Consider the following 4,833-nt stretch of genomic DNA (forward strand, 5'->3'; position numbering starts at 1 on the left):
CGCCCCCTCGCCTCCGGCGGCCATTTTAGATGCTGAGGAGGTTTTTACCGCCTCAGATTCCCCCCTCTCTGTCTCAGGGACTGGAGGTTTTTGGTTTGTCACAGCGCCTAGGGCGCAGGGCTATCATATGATCCAAGGTAGCGGACCCGCAGATTTGTTGCACCGACCCCCTTTCATCCACTTCCCTAGGCCGTTTGCGCAGCAGGATAGAGCTACCCCTTATGGGGGCTCTTGGCCCAGATTGCTGGCTCCAATGTCGCCCCCCCCAACCGCTGCGGCCGGCGCAAATGCGGGGCAGCAGTTCTTGAATTATGGGCCTGGCCCCGCCCCCACCCCTCCGTTTGGTTTTTCACCTTATTTTAGCCAAGGTTTATACCAGCAGTCAATCCCAAACCCGTTCATGGGTCCAAGCCGGCAATTTTATGCCACCTCATACACGCAAGGGCCGGGGTTTTTTCCCCAGCAGTTCATCTCCGCCCCAGGCAATTTTGCACCCATGCACCAACAGGTTCATTTTAATCCTGGGCAGCATGCAAGCCAGCAGCTGGTGCGTCAATCCCCCCTTCCACAAGCCCCGCCCCCGCCGTCTACCCCAGCAGTGCGTCCACCTTCCCCTACTCTAGCCCCGCCCCTACCACCTTCGCCAGCATTTCCTCCACCTGCGCAGCCCCCATTATCTCCCCCGCCACGGAGCGCAACCTGGAACAGGTGAGATGAGTATTGCAGTTCCTTCAATTGCGCAGCTATCACACTCTGATGAGTCTTCGGACTCCTCTAGTTCTGGGGAGAGGCCGCGCAAGCTCATGAAATACTTTGTGCAGCAGTTGAAGGGTAAGGGCAAGAGTCCCAAAAAAGCGGGTAGTATAGCGGCCAGCTCGGCTCCAGACGCTTCGGGGGATGCGGTCCATTGCTCAAACACGGCAATATTAAGGGGAGTTAGGTCCAAAATCAGAGAGCGAATTCGTAAAGGTCGTTATGTTGACATGTTCGCCATCACTCATGACGCTAAGAAGGCGTTAGACGCAGCAAAAAAGGGGGGAGTGGCAGCTGAGGAGGCCAGGAGGAGCTATCAGAATTGGCTGACTGGTATATATGTGTTTGCTGCCTGTTATATCGAGAAACGCCCAGCTGAGTTTCTGAATGTGCTGAAGTACCTGCATTTAGTGCAGGGTATGCAGGTCGCAGCTAGGCATAATGGCCCTCATTCAGAGCCGCTCGTTAGCGGCAGTACGCTCGTTCCGAGCGATGTTTGCACATCTGCGCATGCGTACGGTTTTTAGTACGCATGCGCGAACCAGTCAGTGCGGCCAAAAATCGTGTGTACGCTATATAGCGAGTGCCTGCTATTTTGAGTGACAGAATGAGGCGTATGTGGGTGGTAACAGGGGAAGGTGCTTGAAAACGGGGAGTGGAGATCCGAACGCAGGCGTGCTTAAAGGTCAAAACGGGCGTATTATGGGTGTGCATAATTAATACAGCAGCGTCATTGACCACGTCACTGGGTTATTTTATAGCCAGAACTGCTCGCAAATTTGTGGTAGCAAACACCAACCACAAGAATAGCGAGCAGTTCATACGCTGGTCGATGTACTCGATTAATCTAATAAATAGCGGACATGACGTATGGTGCGAGCGGCCAGGGGGCGTTTTTAACAAATAAACGAGCGTATGTTTTGCTCGCTCGTTCAGACTTAGAGGTGTGAACAGACTGCAATTTGCGAACGGATCATTTGAATAGCCACCCCTTGTTTTTGAACGAACGACCGCAAATAGCGAACGGCTCTGAATGAGGGCCAATGTTTGGAGGCAGTATGATGGACTGTTTAGAAAAAAACAGGATGGCCAGAAAATTTTTAGTTTTGGGTTCAAGGACGTGGAGGTGTGGCTGGAGGTGACGCAGCAGGCCCGATCAGCTGTCGAGCCTGCGGTGGGACGTAAACATCCCTTTCCAGCCCGCCCCGGATATAATACCGGAGGCAAGGGGAAGTGCTACGCTTTTAACAACGCCCAGTGTAGCAGAGGGGCCAGTTGCCGCTACCGGCACGTGTGCATGCTTTGTGGGGGAAGTCACACTGCAAAGGAATGCAATCGCCCCGGTGGTTCCACAGCAGGAACAGGGGATCAGCGTACAGGTGCTAAATAAAGCGGTGTCTCCAATTAAGTTGGAGATATTAGAGCGTTGGTTGAGGCGTTATCCTCTTAAGGAGGAAGCGGCATTCCTATTACAGGGTTTTAAAGAAGGTTTTAGGTTACCGCTAGTTCATCCAGTTTTAGTTGTAGCTAGAAGGAATCTTAAGTCAGCTAGGGATTTTCCAGAGGTTGTGGTGAAAAAAATAGAGGTGGAGCTGAGTTTGGGGCGCATGTGTGGCCCTTTTGCCTCACCGCCTGTGGAAAATCTTTGCATTTCCCCGCTGGGCGTGGTACCAAAAAAGGAACAGGGAAAGTTCAGGTTAATACAACACTTGTCTTACCCACACTTGTCTTACCCGGAAGGAGGGTCAATTACTGACGCTTTAGATCCGGTCGATTGCAGTGTCACATACCAGTCATTTGAGGATGCACTTGGTATCGTGCGGGATTTTGGTAAAGGGGCTTTGTTAGCAAAGATCGATGTTGAATCGGCCTTCAGGTTGCTCCCTTTGCATCCCGAATCATTTAAGTACATGGGTTTTCGGATAGGCGATTCCATTTACATAGATAAGTGTCTACCTATGGGCTGTTCTATTTCTTGTTCCTTTTTTGAGTGTTTTAGCACCTTTTTGCAGTGGTGTCTACAAGCAGGCACTGGCCATTCGGGCGTCACTCATTATCTTGACGATTTCCTGTTAGTAGGGCCGGCCGATAGCGCAGTCTGTAGTGACCTGCTATTTTCGGCGAAGGCGCTTTTTGGTTCATTGGGCGTTCCCATTGCACACAAAAAAACCGAGGGCCCCGTTACTTGTTTATCTTACCTGGGTATCGAAATCGACACTGATTTGAGTTTATGCAGGCTCCCCTGTGAAAAGGTGCGGTAGATCAGCGAGTTGTTATTGCATTTTACATCAGTTAAGAGAATAACTTTGAAGCAGCTGCAGTCGCTACTAAGCTTGCTAAATTTTGCTTGTCGCGTCATTCCCATGGGTAGTGTTTTTTGCCGCAGGCTGGAGCGTGCCTCTGCAGGCGTCAAAAAAGCTAGCCACATGGTCTTCCATGAAGGAAGACTTTAAGGTATGGTTAAGATTCCTACGAGAGTTCAATGGGGTTCGCATTTGGCTCGCTTCGTCTGTAGCCAATCGCGAGCTTCAATTGTTCACAGACGCATCAGGGGCATTAGATTTTGGAGCATTTTTGGTGGGGAGTGGTGCGCTGCAGCTTGGCCCGAGTCGTGGCATTTGGAGGGTATGACACGTAATTGACTCCTGTTGGAGCTATTTCCAATTGTGGTGGCGGTGGAGCTCTGGGCTTCAAAGTTTAGCAATCGGAGAATAGTATTTGGTGCGATAACTTGGGGGTGGTCCAAGCCATTAACAATCAGAGGTCGGTCTGCCCCCATGTGCTCAGGCTGCTTAGGCATTTAGTTTTTGTCTGTCTGTTGAGAAACAGTGATTTTAAGGCCAGGCACGTTCCTGGTGTGGAGAATGAGATAGCGGATGCCTTGTCTCGGTTCCAGTGGGGTAGGTTTAGGTCATTGGCACCGGCTGCCAGGATTCATGGTTTGCCTTGTCCTGATTTTGTCTGGCAGATCATAAATCCGGCATGGAGGGACTCGCTTTGAGGGCACTCGCGCCAGGTACGTTGAGGTCTTACTCCGCAGCTTGGAATGAATGGCAGGTTTTTCTTGCAAATTCCGAGAAGGGTAAGGAGTTGCATGTCAGTATGTCTGAATTTGTGTGGCAGGGGCATGAGAGTGGTCGTTCAAAAGCTTCTATGTCTGGCGCCTTAGCTGGCATTTCATACTTCTCGCGAATGTACGGTTTGAATGATCCTACGAAATCATTCATCATTACTAAAGCAATGAGAGGCTGGGCGAGGGAACAGGCGACTCCGGCCGATTCCCGTAGGCCAATAGATGTGTGTATGTTGAGGGATTTAGTTTTGGCAGTCTCAGGAGTAGCTAAAGGTGAATTTGAGGCAAATTTGTTTAGTTTGGCTTTTGTGCTTGCATTTTTTGGCGCTTTTCGGGTTGGGGAGTTAGTGGCAAAAAATAAAGCATCAGTCAACTCAGGGTTGCTTCTGTGTAATGTTGTAGTTAAAGAAAGCGCCATACTGTTAAAAACACAGAAATCAAAAACGGATCAGATGGGCCGGGGGCGTTGGATTTCTGTTCCCTCGCACCCTGAGCTGAGCATCTGCCCGGTCACTCTAGCCAACAAATATAATCAGCATTCGTCCAAAAGGGGGAGCTCAATGGCTTATTCATGAAGATCTTTCCCCCCTATCTAAGTTCCAGTTTGCAAGCGTTTTCGATAGATGCTTGATAGCTTTGGATGTGCCGACTGAACAGTTCGGCACCCATTCGTTTAGGATTGGGGCGGCAACTTGCGCTGCAGCATCAGGTTCTTCCGCGGAGGCAATCAAGCACTTGGGTAGATGGAAGTCTTCAGCTTATAAGGGTTATATAAGGGGCGATAAGTTACAGAAGTAGTGGCGCCCCTGGCGAGTTTGTTATTTAGGAGTTCTTTTCACCTTTGCCCTCAAAGAAAGAGGTTTGGTGTTGTTCACCTCCATCTGGGTCACTTAAGCAACTCAGTTTTTTCCCCTTCCATGTTTTCGTTCTGGTTTTAAGTTTTGTTTAATGGTTAATTCAAATTATTAATGTTATGTTATATGGCTTTTTCCCATCACAGGTTTTTT

The 4,833-nt window shown here is 49.8% G+C and overlaps 1 pseudogene; it reads left to right on the plus strand.

Annotated features, from left to right (window-relative positions):
- Nucleotides 1-3,711: 3,711 nt before the first annotated feature.
- On the plus strand, nt 3,712-4,624 carry LOC148511437 (uncharacterized; annotated as a pseudogene).
- Nucleotides 4,625-4,833: the final 209 nt, after the last annotated feature.

Source organism: Taudactylus pleione, unplaced genomic scaffold, assembly GCF_031769625.1.
Source record: "Taudactylus pleione unplaced genomic scaffold, aTauple2 ptg000306l, whole genome shotgun sequence".
NCBI classification, from domain to species: domain Eukaryota; kingdom Metazoa; phylum Chordata; class Amphibia; order Anura; family Myobatrachidae; genus Taudactylus; species Taudactylus pleione.